Raw genomic sequence first — 22,658 nt, forward strand, 5'->3', positions numbered from 1 at the left:
GAATTTTTATGCCCTTAAATCACAGAGATATGTCACACAAAATACTTAATAAGTAACATTTCCCACATGTCTACTTTACATCAGCACAATTTTGGAACCAAAATTTTTTTTTGTTAGGGAGTTATAAGGGTTAAAAGTTGACCAGCAATTTCTCATTTTTACAACACCATTTTTTTTTAGGGACCACATCTCATTTGAAGTCATTTTGAGGGGTCTATATGATAGAAAATACCCATGTGTGACACCATTCTAAAAACTGCACCCCTCAAGGTGCTCAAAACCATATTCAAGAAGTTTATTAACCCTTCTGGTGCTTCACAGGAATTTTTGGAATGTTTAAATAAATATGAACATTTAACTTTTTTTCACAAAAAATTTTCTTCAGCTCCAATTTGTTTTATTTTACCAAGGGTAACAGGAGAAAATGGACCCCAAAAGTTGTTGTACAATTTGTCCTGAGTACGCCGATACCCCATATGTGGGGGTAAACCACTGTTTGGGCGCATGACAGAGCTCGGAAGCGAAGGAGCGCCATTTGACTTTTCAATGCAAAATTGACTGGAATTGAGATGGGACGCCATGTTGCGTTTGGGGAGCCCCTGATGTGCCTAAACATTGAAACCCCCCACAAGTGACACCATTTTGGAAAGTAGACCCCCTAAGGAACTTATCTAGAGGTGTGGTGAGCACTTTGACCCACCAAGTACTTCACAGAAGTTTATAATGCAGAACCGTAAAAATAAAAAATCATATTTTTTCACAAAAATTATTTTTCGCCCCCAATTTTTTATTTTCCCAAGGGTAAGAGAAGAAATTGGACAGCAAAAGTTGTTGTACAATTTGTCCTGAGTACGCTGATACCCCATATGTGGCGATAAACCACTGTTTGGGCGCATGGGAGAGCTCGGAAGGGAAGTAGCACCGTTTGACTTTTCAATGCAAAATTGACAGGAATTGAGATGGGACGCCATGTTGCGTTTGGAGAGCCACTGATGTGCCTAAACATTGAAACCCCCCACAAGTGACACCATTTTGGAAAGTAGACCCCCTAAGGAACTTATCTAGATGTGTTTTGAGCGCTTTGACCCACCAAGGGCTTCACAGAAGTTAATAATGCAGAGCCGTAAAAATAAAACAAAAATTTTTTCCCACAAAAATTATTTTTTTAGCCCCCAGTTTTGTATTTTCCCGAGGGTAACAGGAGAAATTGGACCCCAAAATCTGTTGTCCAAGTTGTCCTGAGTGCGATGATATACCATATGTGGGGAGAACCACTGTTTGGGCGCATGGGAGGTCTCGGAAAGGAAGGAGCGCCATTTGGAATGCAGACTTAGATGGAATGGTCTGCAGGCGTCACATTGCGTTTGCAGAGCCCCTAATGTACCTAAACAGTAGAAACCCCCACAAGTGACACCATGTTGGAAAGTGGACCCCCTAAGGAACTTATCTAGATGTGTGGTGAGCGCTTTGACCCACCAAGGCCTTCACAGAAGTTTATAATGCAGAGACATAAAAATAAAACAAAAATTTTTTCCCACAAAAATTATTTTTTAGCCCCCAGTTTTGTATTTTCCCGAGGGTAACAGGAGAAATTGGACCCCAAAAGTTGTTGTCCAATTTGTCCTGAGTGCTCTGATACCCCATATGTGGGGGTAAACCACTGTTTGGGCACATGGCAGAGCTTGGAAGCGAAGGAGTGCCTGCCATCTGACTTTTCAATGCAAAATTGACTGGAATTGAGATGGGTTGCGGTTGGAGAGCCACTGATGTGCCTAAACATTGAAACCCCCCACAAGTGACACCATTTTGGAAAGTAGACCCCCTAAGGAACTTATCTAGATGTGTTTTGAGCGCCTTGACCCACCAAGGGCTTCACAGAAGTTAATAATGCAGAGCCGTAAAAATAAAACAAAAATTTTTTCCCACAAAAATTATTTTTTAGCCCCCAGTTTTGTATTTTCCCGAGGGTAACAGGAGAAATTGGACCCCAAAAGTTGTTGTCCAATTTGTCCTGAGTACGCTGATACCACATATGTGGGGGGAACCACCGTTTGGATGCATGGGAGGGCTCGGAAGGGAAGGAGCGCCATTTGGAATGCAGACTTAGATGGAATGGTCTCCAGGCGTCACATTGCGTTTGCAGAGCCCCTAATGTACCTAAACAGTAGAAGCCCCGCACAAGTGACCCCATTTTGGAAACTAGACCCCCCAAGGAACTTATCTAGATGTGTTGTAAGAACTTTGAACCCCCAAGTGTTTCACTACAGTTTATAACGCAGAGCCGTGAAAATAAAAAATCCTTTTTTTTCCCACAAAAATTATTTTTTAGCCCCCAGTTTTGTATTTTCCCAGGGGTAACAGGAGAAATTGGACCCCAAAGGTTGTTGTCCTATTTGTCCTGAGTACGCTGATACCCCATATGTTGGGGTAAACCCCTGTTTGGGCACATGGGAGAGCTCGGAAGGGAAGGAGCACTGTTTTACTTTTTCAACGCAGAATTGGCTGGAATTGAGATCGGACGCCATGTCGCGTTTGGAGAGCCCCTGATGTGCCGAAACAGTGGAAACCCCCCAATTATAACTGAAACCCTAATCCAAACACACCCCTAACCCTAATCCCAACAGTAACCCTAACCACTCCTCTAACCCAGACACACCCCTAACCCTAATCCCAACCCTATTCCCAACCGTAAATGTAATCTAAACCCTAACCCTAACTTTAGCCCCAACCCTAACTGTAGCCTTAACCCTAGCCCCAACCCTAGCCCTAGCCCTAACGGGAAAATGGAAATAAATACATTTTTTTTATTTTTCCCTAACTAAGGGGGTGATGAAGGGGGGTTTGATTTACTTTTATAGCGAGTTTTTTAGCGGATTTTTATGATTGGCAGCCGTCACACACTGAAAGACGCTTTTTATTGCAAAAAATATTTTTTGCGTTACCACATTTTGAGAGCTATAAATTTTCCATATTTTGGTCCACAGAGTCATGTGAGGTCTTGTTTTTTGCGGGACGAGTTGACGTTTTTATTGGTAACATTTTTGGGCACGTCACATTTTTTGATCGCTTTTTATTCCGATTTTTGTGAGGCAGAATGACCAAAAACCAGCTATTCATGAATTTCTTTTGGGGGAGGCGTTTATACTGTTCCGCGTTTGGTAAAATTGATAAAGCAGTTTTATTCTTCGGGTCAGTACGATTACAGCGATACCTCACTTATATTATTTTTTATGTTTTGGCGCTTTTATACGATAAAAACTATTTTATGGAAAAAATTATTATTTTTGCATCGCTTTATTCTCAGGACTATAACTTTTTTATTTTTTTGCTGATGATGCTGTATCGTGGCTCGTTATTTGCGGGACAAGATGACGCTTTCAGCGGTACCATGGTTATTTATATCTGTCTTTTTGATCGCGTGTTATTCCACTTTTTGTTCGGCGGTATGATAATAAAGCGTTGTTTTTTGCCTCGTTTTTTTTTTTTTTTTTTCTTACGGTGTTTACTGAAGGGGTTAACTAGTGGGCCAGTTTTATAGGTCGGGTCGTTACGGACGCGGCGATACTAAATATGTGTACTTTTATTGTTTTTTTTTTTTTTATTTAGGTAAAGAAATGTATTTATGGGAATAATATACGGTATATATTTTTTTTTCATTATTTTGGAATATTTTTTTTTATTTTTTTTTACACATTTGGAAAAATTTTTTTTTACTTTTTTACTTTGCCCCAGGGGGGGACAATACAGATCGGTGATCTGCCAGTTTGCATAGCACTCTGACAGATCACCGATCTGCGAGAAGTGCAGGCTGCTTCACAGTGCCTGCTCTGAGCAGGCTTCTGTGAAGCCACCTCCCTCCCTGCAGGACCCGGATCCGCGGCCATCTTGGATCCGGGTCTGGAGCAGGCAGGGAGGGAGGTAAGACCCTCGCAGCAACGCGATCACATCGCGTTGCTGCGGGGGGCTCAGGGAAGCCCGCAGGGAGCCCCCTCCCTGCGCGATGCTTCTCTGCACCGCCGGCACATCGCGATCATGTTTGATCGCGGTGTGCCGGGGGTTAATGTGCCGGGAGCGGTCCGTGACCACTCCTGGCACATAGTGCCGGATGTCAGCTGCGATAGTCAGTCGTGGTGGACGTACTATTCCGTCCTTGGGAAGTAGGGCCCACCCCACATGGACGGAATAGTACGTCCAATGACAGAAAGGGGTTAAAAATGATGTTTTTGAGGGAAAGCCAACAAATGCCCAAAAATTGTGGGATGTAGTCCAAGCATCCTGGGCTGGAATAACAGGTGAGGGGCCAGAAGTTGGTTGACTCTATGCAATATAGATATGAAGCCGTTCTAAAAAACTGTGGGTAACAACTAAATATTACGTTAATGATTCACTGGAATGATAAATGCTCTAAAAAAATAGTACATGTTGTGAGTTTGTAAAAACAAATGCAGACACTGCAGCCCAATGTTCATTTTTTATTTTCTATAAAGTACGGTCGCTAATTACAAATATACATTTCTCTTCATATTTTGAATTAGAAAACAGTGTGCAATGTTCCCGATGCTGGAAATAAAAATAGCATAAAGATTTTGTGATTAACTCATGTTTTTGAACACACTGCTATTATTTTAAACACTACTGTATGGCCTGCTGGGTCTGTCTATATGCTTCCCTGGCTGTGGAGCCATTGGACGGTGTCTATGAACACCAGTCCCTGCAGCTCCCCTGGATCAGCCGGGCTGAGTAGTATCCCACTGCTGCCAAGTGTGGAGACATGGGGGTCATTGGTTGCTCTAGTCCTCTGGCTCGAGACTGTATGGACCAGGGATCATCCCACTGAACGCCCGCTCTCCTTTTTCTGTGGGCATAGTACTACTCAGACAACAAAGGGTGAGGGTTAAACAGTGTGGCAATAATATATTGAACCACCAACAAACAACATAGAACAGTTCAGCAAATACCCAAGATGGTGCAAATTACAGTCTCACCCTTCCTCTGACTTGATGGTATTAGAGCCACTTCCAGGGCTGACTACCCCACCAGTGGCACCACACTTTTGGTGGCCACCCACAGAGAGGAGATAAGAACAAGCTTCGGAAGTTGAGAGCAATCAGGTATGTGACCAGGTGACCTGATTGTCCCAACCTGGATCATTCAAGACTTCTCTGAGGGCTCAGCGATGTTCATTGGCACAGATCTATGTTCTTCAAGCTGGGGCCGTGGTCCCGTAAGCTGAGATCCTGTAGAGTCACTTGAAACAGGCATAGTCTCCTTATGTAGTTCTCAACTGTCATTCAAGCCATGACTCACAAGTCAAGGGAAAAGGGTGATGAGGTTAGCTCGCATTGTTTGATTATAGTTTATTCAATGTTTGCAAGTCAACAAACTGCATGGCTTGACATAATGTGTAATCAACATATTAGCAAACATCATTGTTCAGTGATCTTGCGTCCCTGTTTTGCAAAGATAACAGTGCAATGAATGCAATGAACTTTAGGACCTGATATAAGAGGTAAGTACCGTAATAACCTTTCATCAATTTACAAATATCCATTCACCTAGAAGAAGAATCAATAATTCAGACTATAGTCTATGATTCTGGACCTATGGAATTGATGTCTGGCATAATTGAGAAGAAGTGCTGTGTCGTCACACCCATTAGTTCCAGAGAAAGGAAATCTTAATTCTTCAGAACAAGACATTGCGGACACTTGTAGCTTCAGCTTTGTGGGAACAGTTTTGGGAAGGACCCTTTTCTGTTCCTCATGACTGTGTACAAGGTCCATACAGACATGGAGGGAGGAGAACATGAGCGGCCGCACAGAGCCCGGACCTCAGCCCCATCCAACATGGAGATTGTGATCCCGGCCTCCCCCCAACATCAGGGTCTGATCTCACAAATGGTATTTTGGTTGAAGGGGCAGAAATTCCCCAAATCTTCTAGAAATCCTTCCCAGGAGAGCAGGAGCCGTTACATCTGCAGAGGGGAAGACTACATATTAATGTCTATGGATGGAGAATGGGAGGTCAGAAAAGCTCCTGGAAGTGGGATGTTGAGGGGGCACAATACTAATATTTGTTAGCTTGCTTATTTTTATTCTACATGCAACGGGGCAATAGAAATGGTGACAGATCAGTCCGTCTTTATTGCTTTGCCTTGTGATATATGGAATTTCATCCAATTCTCCATTATACATTTTGATAACCAAGGAAAATGTTTTTTTGCTGATAGGACAGACATACTGCCTTCCGAATTTTCTGTAAGATGTCAACAATCGCCAGTGTTGCATTATAGCCGATGAAGAACAATATTTGTGTGTAACCATGGCCGCTCAATAAATGGGTCTTTAATGGATGTATGCAGCACAATCTTTCACTGGCACCATTCAGTGGCTGATTATGACCTTGCTCCAATCGTTAAGCTTTCATCCCTACACCCAATACATCCCTCTCCTCCTCTTTGTCATGCACAGGATACACAGATACTCCAGGCAGGTGACAAAACAACGGCGGACATGAACAATTCGTCACACCGTAGCTGATTACATCTGTCTGTTAATCATCTACAATCGCATGTTACACATATCCGTACAACATTGTTTAATTCCACGAGTGACAGATGTTATTATAACCGGATATAGGGTCAAGATCTGCAGAAGTCATCCTGTTTATTCTGGTCTAATATATCTCCAGGTGGAGAAGTGAAGGTCAATTGTGATAATTCAGTAAAGATTACAGTATATAGACACATGAGCGGCCGAAAGGAGGAAGAGTTACATGCAATCAAATAATATATTCTGGCCCAAAGGTGGATAATATTACTAGTATAATACTGCTCCAATATACAAGATTAACTACTATAATACTGCCCCCTATGTAGAATAATATAACTACTATAATACTGCTCCAATATACAAGATTAACTACTATAATACTGTCCCCTATGTAGAATAATATAACTACTATAATACTGCTCCAATTTACAAGAATATAGCTACTGTAATAGTGCCCCTATGTATAAGAATATAACTACTATAATACTGCTCCTGTGTACAAGAATATAACTACTATAATACTGCCCCTATGTACAAGAATATAACTACTATAATACTGCTCCTATGTACAAGAATATAACTACTATAATACTGCTCCTATGTACAAGAATATAACTACTATAATACTGCTCCTGTGTACAAGAATATAACTACTATAATACTGCCCCTATGTACCAGAATATAACTACTATAATACTGCTCCTATATACAAGAATATAACTACTATAATACTGCTCCTGTGTACAAGAATATGACTACTATAATACTGCCCCTATGTACCAGAATATAACTACTATAATACTGTCCCCTATGTACAAGAATATAACTACTATAATACTGCTCCTATGTACAAGAATATAACTACTATAATACTGTTCCTATGTACAAGAATATAACTACTATAATACTGTCCCCTATGTACAAGAATATAACTACTATAATACTGCTCCTGTGTACAAGAATATAACTACTATAATACTGCCACTATGTACCAGAATATAACTACTATAATACTGTCCCCTATGTACAAGAATATAACTACTATAATACTGCTCCTATGTACAAGAATATAATTACTATAATACTTCCCCTATGTCCAAGAATATGACTACTACAATACTGCTCCTGTGTACAAGGATATAACTGCTATAATACTGCTCCTATGTACAAGAATATAACTACTATAGTACTGCCCCCTATGTCCGAGAATATAACTACTATAACACTGCTCCTATGTAGAAGAATATAACTACTATAATACTGTCCCTATGTACAAGAATATAACTACTATAATACTGTTCCAATGTACAAGATTAGCTACTATAATACTGTCCCCTATGTACAGGAATATAACTGCTATAATGCTGTCCCTATGTACAAGAATATAACTACTATAATACTGCCCTCTATGTACAAGAATATTACTATAATACTGCTCCAATGTACAAGATTAACTACTATAATACTGTCCCCTATGTACAAGAATATAACTACTATAATACTGCTCCTATGTACAAGGATATAACTACTATAATACTGCCCCCTATGTCCAAGAATATAACTACTATAATACTGCTCCTGTGTACAAGAATATAACTACTATAATACTGCTCCTGGGTACAAGAATATAACTACTATAGTACTGCTCCTATGTACAAGAATATAACTACTATGATACTGCTCCTGTGTACAAGAATATAACTACTATAATACTACCCCCTATGTCCGAGAATATAACTACTATAATACTGCTCCTGTGTACAAGAATATAACTACTATAATACTGCCCCCTATGTACAAGAATATAACTACTATAATACTGCTCCTATGTAGAAGAATATAACTACTATAATACTGCCCCTATGTACAAGGATATAACTACTATAATACTGCTCCTATGTACAAGAATATAACTACTGTAATACTGTCCCTATGTACAAGAATATAACTACTATAATACTGCTCCTATTTAGAAGAATATAACCACTATAATACTGCTGCTATGTACAAGAATATAACTACTATAATACTGTTCCTATGTACAAGAATATAACTACTATAATACTGTCCCCTATGTACAAGAATATAACTACTATAATACTGCTCCTGTGTACAAGAATATAACTACTATAATACTGCCACTATGTACCAGAATATAACTACTATAATACTGTCCCCTATGTACAAGAATATAACTACTATAATACTGCTCCTATGTACAAGAATATAATTACTATAATACTTCCCCTATGTCCAAGAATATGACTACTACAATACTGCTCCTGTGTACAAGGATATAACTGCTATAATACTGCTCCTATGTACAAGAATATAACTACTATAGTACTGCCCCCTATGTCCGAGAATATAACTACTATAACACTGCTCCTATGTAGAAGAATATAACTACTATAATACTGTCCCTATGTACAAGAATATAACTACTATAATACTGTTCCAATGTACAAGATTAGCTGCTATAATACTGTCCCCTATGTACAGGAATATAACTGCTATAATGCTGTCCCTATGTACAAGAATATAACTACTATAATACTGCCCTCTATGTACAAGAATATTACTATAATACTGCTCCAATGTACAAGATTAACTACTATAATACTGTCCCCTATGTACAAGAATATAACTACTATAATACTGCTCCTATGTACAAGGATATAACTACTATAATACTGCCCCCTATGTCCAAGAATATAACTACTATAATACTGCTCCTGTGTACAAGAATATAACTACTATAATACTGCTCCTGGGTACAAGAATATAACTACTATAGTACTGCTCCTATGTACAAGAATATAACTACTATGATACTGCTCCTGTGTACAAGAATATAACTACTATAATACTACCCCCTATGTCCGAGAATATAACTACTATAATACTGCTCCTGTGTACAAGAATATAACTACTATAATACTGCCCCCTATGTACAAGAATATAACTACTATAATACTGCTCCTATGTAGAAGAATATAACTACTATAATACTGCCCCTATGTACAAGGATATAACTACTATAATACTGCTCCTATGTACAAGAATATAACTACTGTAATACTGTCCCTATGTACAAGAATATAACTACTATAATACTGCTCCTATTTAGAAGAATATAACCACTATAATACTGCTGCTATGTACAAGAATATAACTACTATAATACTGCTCCTATTTAGAAGAATATAACCACTATAATACTGCTTTGTACAAGAATATAACTACTATAATACTGCTCCTATGTGCAAGAATATTGCTACTATAATACTGCTCCTATGTACAAGAATATAACTACTATAATACTGCTCCTATGTACAAGACTATAACTGCTATAATATTGCCCTCTATGTACAACAATATAGCTACTATAATACTACCCCTATGTACACGAATATAACTAATATAATACTGCTTCTATGTAAAAGAATATAACTACTATAATACTGCCCCTATGTACAAGAATATAACTACTATAATACTGTCCCCTATGTACAAGAATATAACTACTATAATACTGCTCCTATGTACAAGAATATAACTACTATAATACTGCTCCTGTGTACAAGAATATAACTACTATAATACTGCCCCTATGTACCAGAATATAACTACTATAATACTGTCCCCTATGTACAAGAATATAACTACTATAATACTGCTCCTATGTACAAGAATATAACTACTATAATACTGTTCCTATGTACAAGAATATAACTACTATAATACTGTCCCCTATGTACAAGAATATAACTACTATAATACTGCTCCTGTGTACAAGAATATAACTACTATAATACTGCCACTATGTACCAGAATATAACTACTATAATACTGTCCCCTATGTACAAGAATATAACTACTATAATACTGCTCCTATGTACAAGAATATAATTACTATAATACTTCCCCTATGTCCAAGAATATGACTACTACAATACTGCTCCTGTGTACAAGGATATAACTACTATAATACTGCTCCTATGTACAAGAATATAACTACTATAGTACTGCCCCCTATGTCCGAGAATATAACTACTATAACACTGCTCCTATGTAGAAGAATATAACTACTATAATACTGTCCCTATGTACAAGAATATAACTACTATAATACTGTTCCAATGTACAAGATTAGCTACTATAATACTGTCCCCTATGTACAGGAATATAACTGCTATAATGCTGTCCCTATGTACAAGAATATAACTACTATAATACTGCCCTCTATGTACAAGAATATTACTATAATACTGCTCCAATGTACAAGATTAACTACTATAATACTGTCCCCTATGTACAAGAATATAACTACTATAATACTGCTCCTATGTACAAGGATATAACTACTATAATACTGCCCCCTATGTCCAAGAATATAACTACTATAATACTGCTCCTGTGTACAAGAATATAACTACTATAATACTGCTCCTGGGTACAAGAATATAACTACTATAGTACTGCTCCTATGTACAAGAATATAACTACTATGATACTGCTCCTGTGTACAAGAATATAACTACTATAATACTACCCCCTATTTCCGAGAATATAACTACTATAATACTGCTCCTGTGTACAAGAATATAACTACTATAATACTGCCCCCTATGTACAAGAATATAACTACTATAATACTGCTCCTATGTAGAAGAATATAACTACTATAATACTGCCCCTATGTACAAGGATATAACTACTATAATACTGCTCCTATGTACAAGAATATAACTACTGTAATACTTTCCCTATGTACAAGAATATAACTACTATAATACTGCTCCTATTTAGAAGAATATAACCACTATAATACTGCTGCTATGTACAAGAATATAACTACTATAATACTGCTCCTATTTAGAAGAATATAACCACTATAATACTGCTTTGTACAAGAATATAACTACTATAATACTGCTCCTATGTGCAAGAATATTGCTACTATAATACTGCTCCTATGTACAAGAATATAACTACTATAATACTGCTCCTATGTACAAGACTATAACTGCTATAATATTGCCCTCTATGTACAACAATATAGCTACTATAATACTACCCCTATGTACACGAATATAACTAATATAATACTGCTTCTATGTAAAAGAATATAACTACTATAATACTGCCCCTATGTACAAGAATATAACTACTATAATACTGTCCCCTATGTACAAGAATATAACTACTATAATACTGCTCCTATGTACAAGAATATAACTACTATAATACTGCTCCTGTGTACAAGAATATAACTACTATAATACTGCCCCTATGTACCAGAATATAACTACTATAATACTGTCCCCTATGTACAAGAATATAACTACTATAATACTGCTCCTATGTACAAGAATATAACTACTATAATACTGTTCCTATGTACAAGAATATAACTACTATAATACTGTCCCCTATGTACAAGAATATAACTACTATAATACTGCTCCTGTGTACAAGAATATAACTACTATAATACTGCCACTATGTACCAGAATATAACTACTATAATACTGTCCCCTATGTACAAGAATATAACTACTATAATACTGCTCCTATGTACAAGAATATAATTACTATAATACTTCCCCTATGTCCAAGAATATGACTACTACAATACTGCTCCTGTGTACAAGGATATAACTACTATAATACTGCTCCTATGTACAAGAATATAACTACTATAGTACTGCCCCCTATGTCCGAGAATATAACTACTATAACACTGCTCCTATGTAGAAGAATATAACTACTATAATACTGTCCCTATGTACAAGAATATAACTACTATAATACTGTTCCAATGTACAAGATTAGCTACTATAATACTGTCCCCTATGTACAGGAATATAACTGCTATAATGCTGTCCCTATGTACAAGAATATAACTACTATAATACTGCCCTCTATGTACAAGAATATTACTATAATACTGCTCCAATGTACAAGATTAACTACTATAATACTGCTCCTATGTACAAGAATATAACTACTGTAATACTGTCCCTATGTACAAGAATATAGCTACTATAATACTGCTCCTATTTAGAAGAATATAACCACTATAATACTGCTGCTATGTACAAGAATATAACTACTATAATACTGCTCCTATTTAGAAGAATATAACCACTATAATACTGCTTTGTACAAGAATATAACTACTATAATACTGCTCCTATGTGCAAGAATATTGCTACTATAATACTGCTCCTATGTACAAGAATATAACTACTATAATACTGCTCCTATGTACAAGACTATAACTGCTATAATATTGCCCTCTATGTACAACAATATAGCTACTATAATACTACCCCTATGTACACGAATATAACTAATATAATACTGCTTCTATGTAAAAGAATATAACTACTATAATACTGCCCCTATGTACAAGAATATAACTACTATAATCTCTTATGTATAAGAATATAACTAATATAATACTGCTCCTACATAATACTGCCCCTATGTACACGAAAATTACTACTATAATACTGCTCACTATGTACAATAATATCTACTATATAATTGTCTAAGGGTCACTTCCGTCCTTCTGTCTTTCTGTCACGGATATTCATTGGTCGCGGCCTCTGTCTGTCATGGAATCCAAGTCGCTGATTGGTCGTGGCAAAACAGCCACGGAAAAATGGCTGCTCCTTCCTCCCCGCAGTCAGTGCCCCTCCGTACTCCCCTCCAGTCTGCCCTTACACAGGGTTAATGGCAGCGGTAACGGACCGCGCTATGCCGCGGTGTAATGCACTCCGTTACCGCTGCTATTAACCCTGTGTGACCTACTTTTTACTATTCATGCTGCCTATGCAGCATGAATAGTAAAACGATCTAATGTTAAAAATAATTAAAAAAATAAAAAATCGTTATATACTCACCGTCCGTCGGCCCCCGGATCGACAACAGGCCTTTCCCGCTCGCGACGCTCCGGTAACCGGTCCATGCTGCGATCTCGCGAGATGATGACGTAGTGGTCTCGCGAGACCGCAATGCACTCTTGAGACTGGAGCGCACGAGCAGCATCGGTAACGGCTTCGCCTGGATCCGGGGGCTCCAGAAGGTAAGTATATAACGATTTTTTATATTATTTATTTTTCTTAACAGGGATATGATGCCCACATTGCTTTATACTACGTGGCTGGGCAATATACTACATGGGCTGTGCTATATACACTGTGTTCCAAATTATTATGCACAAAGAGTTTAGGAGTGATAAGGTTAGAATTTTTTGTCTGTCATTTAAACTCATTGATGATGATGTGTGTCAGGGCTCTTTATATCACTGAAAGCAATTGCAGATACCTGTGCACATTAGTTTGGCCGGTGTGTCCAAATAAAGGCAAGACTACTTAAGAAGGCTGTTCCACATTATTAAGCAGCCTACATTTTTGGCCAAAATGGGAAAGAAAAATGATGTGTCGGCTGCTGAGAAGCAACAAATTGTGGAGTATTTAGGTCAAGGCATGACTACAATCAACATTGCCAAGACTCTTCATCGTGATCATCGCACAATCAAGAAGTATGTAGCTGATTCCCAGCACACACGTGTGCGTGCTGATAAGGAAAAATTGAGGACTCTTTCCAACAGGCAATTGCGTAAGGTTAAAAGAGCAGCTGCAAAAATGCCTTGTCATAGCAGCAGACAAGTTTTTGAAGCTGCTGGTGCCTCCAACGTCCCCAGAACAACAAGATGCAGGGTCCTTCAGAGGTTTGCAGCTGTGCGTAAGCCATCCTGTCGACCACCTCTATCCACTGCACACAAGCAGAAATGGCTCCAGTGGGCCAAACGATACATGAAGACTGACTTCCAAACTGTTTTGTTCACCGATGAGTGCCGTGCAACGCTCGATGGTCCAGATGGATGGAGTGCAGGATGGCTGGTTGGTGGACACCCCATGAAAACATGGCTAAGGCGCCAACAAGGAGGAGGTGGAGTAATGTTTTGGGCTGGAATCATGGGGAGAGAGATTGTCGGCCCCTTTATGATCCGTGAAGGGGTAAAGATGAACTCCATAATCTATGTGGAGTTTCTAAAAACACTTCCTGCCATGGTTCAAGAGGAAGAACCGTGCTTTCCACAGCAAGATCATTTTCATGCATGATAATGCACCGTCTCATGCTGCAAAAAACACATCTGCATCTCTGGCTGCTATGGGCATAAAAGAGGACAAACTTATGGTGTGGCCACCATCTTCCCCTGACCTCAACCCCATTGAGAACCTCTGGAGCATCATTAAAAGGAGTGTCTATGATGGCGGGAGGCAGTTCACATCTAAGCAACAGCTCTGGGAGGGGATTCTGTCCACATGCAAAACAATTGGAGCAGAAACCATCCAAAAACTGACAAATTCAAGGTACGAGAGAGTTCAGAAGCTTCTTTCGAACAAGGGGTCCTATGTGCAAATGTAACATCACCTACAATAAAGTTTTCACTCGAAAACTGTTTGATTTCATTTTGTAATAAGCTGATAATGCTTATAACTTCACAATTGACCATGTTTTTGTTCAAAATAAAATAAAAAAGGTTGAAAACTCTGCTGCGCATAATAATTTGGAACATGCATTTTGAGTGTTTATTTTTTTTTAAAAAGATACTATTTTCATAGGCAGTTTGTTCCAAAACATTGCAATTATACTAGAATAGTAGATGACTGGAAAATAACAATGGCTGCAATTCAGATAGGTAATTTAGAGTAAATATGAGGAAATATTATTTGCATAATAATTTGGAACACAGTATACTACGTGGCTGGGCAATATACTACATGGGCTGTGCAATATACTGCATGGGCTGTGCAATATACTGCATGGGCTGGGCAATATACTACATGGGCTGCGCTATATACTACGTGACTATACAACGTGGGCTGCGCAATGTACTGCGTGGGCTGCGCAATGTACTGCGTGGGCTGCGCAATGTACTGCGTTGGCTGCGCAATGTACTGCGTGGGCTGCGCAATGTACTGCGTGGGCTGCGCAATGTACTGCGTGGGCTGCGCAATGTTCTGCGTGGGCTGGGCAATGTACTGCATGGGCTGTGCAATGTACTGTGTGGGCTGTGCAATATACTACGTGGGCTGTGCTATACACTACGCATACATATTCTAGAATACCTGATGTGTTAGAATCGGGCCACTATCTAGTTACTACTATAATACTGCTCCTATGTGGTCTCGCTATGGTGTGACGGTATTTGTCCCTTGTATGTGGAAGTATTGGTCATTTTAATAACTGTATGTGACCCATTCCCTTAAAAAAACCGAAATAAAAATATACCTAAAAAGAATATGGGATAATTTTTATTAATATTTAATAGGTTAGAGTAGAGTATGGCCCGTCTATAAGAGCTTATCTTGTTGTGATGGCATAAAAAAATCTTTTGTCCAAAACAAAAGCTGATGGCTATGTATATGATATGGTGTTCAATGGGAACTGTTAATGTGTGATTGTGAGGATGTGGTGCAGAAGTGGCGTTTTTGCAAGAGTGGGCGGTGGGACTGTGGAAGGTTCGAGGGTGGAGGCGGAGCTGGAGTGGAGCTTGGGTGGAGTCTCAAGGGGGCCCGAAAATTTTGCCAGTATGGGGCCCTGAAATTCCTTCTGGCAGCCAGCCCTGGTCAGACGTGAAAATTGCTGTTCACCAGAAGAAACTATCACTCTTGAAGGAGCTGGGGGAGTTTTTCCTTGAGAAATTTACAAAAGCTCATAGAGATTTATCCAAAGAGACTTTCAGCTGTAATTACCCCAAACTGTAGGCTCTACATAGTACTGACTTTAGGAGGGTGAATAGTTATGCACACTGACATTTTCAGTTATTTTGTCCTGTTTGTAGTTTGTTTCACAAAAAAAGAAAACCAAATGTTCACAGTTGTAGGCATGTTCTTTACATGAACTGATGCCAGTGGCGGATTATAATGAGGTCAACCTGGGCGGTAGCCCAGGGCCTAGTGGTGTGGAGGAGCCCTAGGCAACTGCTCAGATTGACCGCCGCCATCAGGGAATTACTGCCCTGACTGTCATATGGGCCCTGTGGGCAGAAGGGGCCCGCATCGGGCCCCATCTCATCTGCTCACCAGGCCCCTAACGGCGCTGCGGCAGTTTAACGCTATTGATGGGCGGGCACGCGCCCGCACGTCAATAGTTAACAGCCGCCAGCCAATTGGAGGCTGGCAGCTGAAGTCAGCTGCAGCACGCACGTCGCCGGTGTCTGATGTCATTGTCAGTCGCCGGCGAGTGTGCGTTGCTGGAGGGAGCATCGCTGAAGGAGCACGGACAGGTGAGGAGAACTAGGTTTTTTTTATGCTGGACACACTGGGGGCAGGATGCTGGACACACTGGGGGCAGGATGCTGGACACACTGGGGGCAGGATGCTGGACACACTGGGGGCAGGATGCTGGACACACTGGGGGCAGAATGCTGGACACACTGGGGGCAGAATGCTGGAGACACTGGGGGCAATATGCTGGACACACTGGGGGCAATATGCTGAACATACTGGGGGCAGGATGCAGGACACACTGGGGACAGGATGCTGGACACACTGGGGGCTGAATGCTGGACATACTGGGGGCTGACTTCTGGACACACTGGGGGCAGGATGCTGGACACACTGGGGGCAGGATGCTGGAGACACTGGGGGCAGGATGCTGGAGACACTGGGGGCAATATGCTGGACACACTGGGGGCTGGATGCTGGACACACTGGGGGCTGGATGCTGGACACACTGGGGGCAGGATGCTGGACACACTGGGGGCAGGATGCTGGACACACTGGGGGCAGGATGCTGGACACACTCGGGGCAGGATGCTGGATACACTGGGGGCAGGATGCTGGACATACTGGGGGCTGGACACACTGGGGGCAGAATGCTGGACACACTGGGGCTGAATGCTGGACACACTGGGGGCAGAATGCTGGAGACACTGGGGGCAATATGCTGGACACACTGGGGGCAATATGCTGAACACACTGGGGGCAGGATGTTGGATACACTGGGGGCAGGATGCTGGACATACTGGGGGCAGGATGCTGGACACACTGGGGGCAGAATGCTGGACACACTGGGGCTGAATGCTGGACACACTGGGGGCTGGATGCTGGACACACTGGGGGCAGGATGCTGGACACACTGGGGGCTGAATGCTGGACACACTGGGGGCTGAATGCTGGACACACTGGGGGCAGGATGCTGGACACACTGGGGGCAGGATGCTGGACACACTGGGGGCAGGATGCTGGATACACTGGGGGCAGGATGCTGGACATACTGGGGGCTGGACACACTGGGGGCAGAATGCTGGACACACTGGGGCTGAATGCTGGACACACTGGGGGCAGAATGCTGGAGACACTGGGGGCAATATGCTGGACACACTGGGGGCAATATGCTGAACACACTGGGGGCAGGATGCTGGATACACTGGGGGCAGGATGCTGGACATACTGGGGGCAGGATGCTGGACACACTGGGGGCAGAATGCTGGACACACTGGGGCTGAATGCTGGACACACTGGGGGCTGACTTCTGGACACACTGGAGGCAGGATGCTGGACACACTGGGGGCAGGATGCTGGACACACTGGGGGCAGGATGCTGGACACACTGGGGCAATATGCTGGACACACTGGGGGCATGATGCTGGACACACTGGGGGCTGGATGCTGGACACACTGGGGGCTGGATGCTGGACACACTGGGGGCTGGATGCTGGACACACTGGGGGCAGGATGCTGGACACACTGGGGGCAATATGCTGGACACACTGGGGGCAGAATGCTGGACACACTGGGGCTGAATGCTGGACACACTGGGGGCTGACTTCTGGACACACTGGAGGCAGGATGCTGGACACACTGGGGGCAGGATGCTGGACACACTGGGGGCAGGATGCTGGACACACTGGGGGCAATATGCTGGACACACTGGGGGCATGATGCTGGACACACTGGGGGCTGGATGCTGGACACACTGGGGGCTGGATGCTGGACACACTGGGGGCTGGATGCTGGACACACTGGGAGCAGGATGCTGGACACACTGGGGGCTGAATGCTGGACACACTGGGGGCTGAATGCTGGACACACTGGGGGCTGAATGCTGGACACACTGGGGGCAATATGCTGTACACACTGGGGGCAGAGATGCTGAACACACTAGGGGCAGGATGCTGGACACACTGGGGGCAGGATGCTGGACACACTGGGGGCGGGATGCTGAACACACTGAGGGTAGGATGCTGGACACACTGGGGGCATAATGCTGGAGACACTGGGGCAGATTGCTGGACACACTGGGGGCAGGATACTGGAGACACTGGGGCAGGTTGCTGGACACACTGGGGGCAATATGCTGGACACACTGGGGGCAATATGCTGGACACACTGGGGGCAGGATGCTGGACACACTGGGAGCAGGATGCTGGACACATTGGGGGCAGAGATGCTGAACATTGGGGGCAGGATGCTGGACACATTGTGGGCAGAGATGCTGGACACTGGGGGCAGAGATGCTGGACACTGGGGGCAGAGATGCTGGACACACTGGGGGCAGGACTGGAGACAGATGGGGCAGGACTGGAGACATGGGCAGAATGTAGATACGGGGCATGATTGGAGACACGAGGCAGAATGAAAGACATGGGGCAGGATTGGAGACAGATCGTGCAGGATCATGGGGCAGGATGGATACGATGGAGACAGATGGGGCAGGATGGGGAGATCATATGGGGCAGAATGGATACTCATGAGGGCAGGATGGGAGAACATATGGCTGAAGCCAGGAATGAGATACACGGGGCCAGGACTGGGGATATTATTATTACCATAGGGGCTAATTTAGGGATATTATTACTGCAGTGATGTATTTATTTTATTTTTTGAGGACACTGTTTTAAATGGGGGGGGGGGGTCCTGTTACTGTGTAGAGTGACACTGTCGCCTCTTTTTCTTCATGTGGTGTAATGTAGAAGAAAATTAAGTAATGTGTTCTGCAAGTGGAGCTCGAGATAACTGTGTTATTTCCTGCAGAGACAAGTCCTGGCTGGATGAAGTGATGGCGGTCTGTGCTGGATGAAAGATGAAGGACTTCACCTAGAGACGTCACTGGTGAGTCAGTGTTAGCTATACATTGACACTATACACTGTATCACTGTATACTATATACAGAGGTCCTGTGTATAATGTCACCGGTGATCACTGTATTACCTCTACACAGACATTGCATACTAAGTACAGATCTCCTGTGAAAACTGGCACTTATGGTGATAGTATTGTGTTTTTTTTTTTCTTCCTAACTGAAGGGTAAATTGACTAGATCAATGGATGTTTAACAGGTTATAGTTTCACACAGCAAGTATTTTTCTGGAATAATCTGGTTCAGGTATATGATGACCCTGTCGCATGACCCCATCACTTGACCCCGTCACATGACCCCGTCCCCCCGGGGGGCCCACAGTGTCTGAACAGTCCGGGGGCCCTGGCTACCCTTAATCCACCCCTGACTGATGCAAACCCTAAAATAAAAACTGTGAAATTCCAGGTTGTAACATAGCAAACCATTAAAAACGCCAAGGGGGGAAAATACTTTAGCAAGCCACTGTATATGGATGCTCAAGGACTAACTCCAGATACATCAATTCCTGTTTCACAACTAATTCCAGAAACTGTTTCATTTTCAGGATCTACTTCCTGGAGATCCTCATCTACCTATCCCTGTTCTGTTCATCAGTAATTCAAGCTTTGTCCATAACAGCTTTTGTCTGAGAGAGCAATTAGTCCACTCTTGGTATCGCATGGGGTCTTTGATGAGACGGGCCAGTTTAACAACTTATGAAATTTTTTTTGCTTGAAACAAGGATCTAATTCCTTGGGTCATTATGCAATCCAGTTTTGCATCTTGATATCAGTGGTTGCTTGTAGAGATGAGAGGATCAGGCAAAATTCGAGTTTGCCTGTTCACCATGTTTTTCCTGGGAAATTCAATTCCTAGAGAAGTTATTTGCGGCTCATGCAAAGATACCTCCCATGCTTAGAAAACATGGAAGCATTGACCTAATGACCAAGGCCCCAGGAATTTCAGTGTTGATGATGCGACAAGGACTGAAGAGTGGCGAGGAGGAGCCAAGGGGCTGGAGAGGTGAATGTAAAGTTTTTTAGCTTTTTTTTACATTTTGATGATTTATGACCTTCCATAAAAATGGCGGACAGCTCGACCTTTTGCTGAATTCACATGGATGTGAATTACAAAAAGATCAGCATTTTGGTGACTGTGGATTTTTGTAGTTTTTTGAGTAGAATTAAATTTCACTCGAATTTATTCACTCATCTCTAGTTTCTTGGAATAATGAAGCCTTATTAACAATACTTTAAACAGAAATTGTGAGATAGACAGAAAATGAGTTAGAAAGGATCGACTGTTAATATTTGACATCTGATCTGTATTTCAGGGATAGAACTATGAAGAAGAACCAGGATTGACAGTTTCCTGGAGTTAACACTTACGCTAAAGTTCTACCTAGAAGGAGACCCACCCATGTAACATACTTTATTCCATGTCCTTTGCCAAAAGTACATTTTGGAATTCCAGTTTCACTTTTCTTCAAATCCCTTGAGAATTCTGGACTTGCACTTGTGGATTCTGGAGCTGCAAAATAATGCTATTGACTTTGATCTGTAGGCCAAATGTTCTTTTTCTTTCTCTACTGTCACCTTTTTGACTCATCTAATCAATGGATCCAATATTCCACACAGCCTAGTTCTTTACCACACCGAGAAGGGATTATTCCAAGTGACAGTTCTTCACTTTGAGGACATTTTTTTTGTTCTTCTTCTGGTTGGCAGTGGCACTCTGTTCTCCTAAGACTTTCGTTGTTGAAAAAACATTCAATTACTATTGACTGTTCCACCCATTAAATTGTCCTATGGAATCCCACCTGTTCTCATTGATGTTTTAAGGTTATTTGTATTCTCCAAACATAACATTGAGACTCTATCGCCTCATCATTCCTTTGACTGTGCAATCCCTTTCCTCCCAGGGACATAGCCGCCAAGATATCCTATGTTTCTCCTGAAGACCAAAGCTTGATCAGTATATAATAAGGAGGACTTAGAGATGTTCTTCATTCAAAAGCCTACATACCTTGCAGAAGTTCTTTCTATTTATTAAAGAAGATCACGGTAATGTATTGCTATCTTCTGCCGTTTATTTCCAAACTTTCTGATCAGATCAAAGAAACCCATGTTTTCATTTAATAGGATCTTTATATGGCCGATAATCGAATTCACATTAAACAAGAGGACGAATATAAAGTGACATTCACTACTTCCGCCTATGAGTACCTGGTCATGCAGTTTGGTTCATATACCAATCCTGCTTTGTTCCAAAACTTTGTGAATGAAATATTCTGAGATGTCCTGAGTTTTGGTGGGCTATCATTCTTTTGCTTATCATCCTCACAGCAAGGGTCAGTAAGAGAAGATTAATCAATTTTTGGAGAAATATCTTTAAATATTTTCCATTGCCAATCAAAACAATTGGCTGTATCCAGGGCTGGACTGGCCATCTGGCAATTCTGGCAAATGCCAGAAGGGCCTGTCTGGTCGTGGGCTGTCTTGTCTGCTACATTGTTAACAGAATCGATGTTCTCAGGACACCCATACTGTTAAGAGTTGTGGTGGAGCACAAAGATGCTGACTCTGTTACTTGCCCCAGCAGGCCACGTGTATCATTAGAAATAGAAAATCTTCCTTTCCTCCATCCAGGGTAATATTAGTAATATATCCCATCTGGTTCATGGGGACGGGGACAACATGGCCCTGTGTGATTTCAAATGCCAGGACTGAATTTCAGCCCCAGTCTGTACCTGGCTGTATCTTCTTCTTTGGGCTGAATTTGCTCAAAGCAACTTAGTATTGGAGACCACTGAAAAATCTCCATTCTTCAATGTGTTCTGTCGACATCTTCGTCTTCCTTAGCCGAACATCTCTCAGAGCCAAATTCTTGCCATGGATAAGTTTTATATTGACAATCATGACGTCTGCAGCCGTAAGGCAAAAAAGAAAGCAGATAAACATA

Source organism: Ranitomeya variabilis, chromosome 1 (genome assembly GCF_051348905.1).
Source record: "Ranitomeya variabilis isolate aRanVar5 chromosome 1, aRanVar5.hap1, whole genome shotgun sequence".
Lineage (NCBI taxonomy): Eukaryota > Metazoa > Chordata > Amphibia > Anura > Dendrobatidae > Ranitomeya > Ranitomeya variabilis.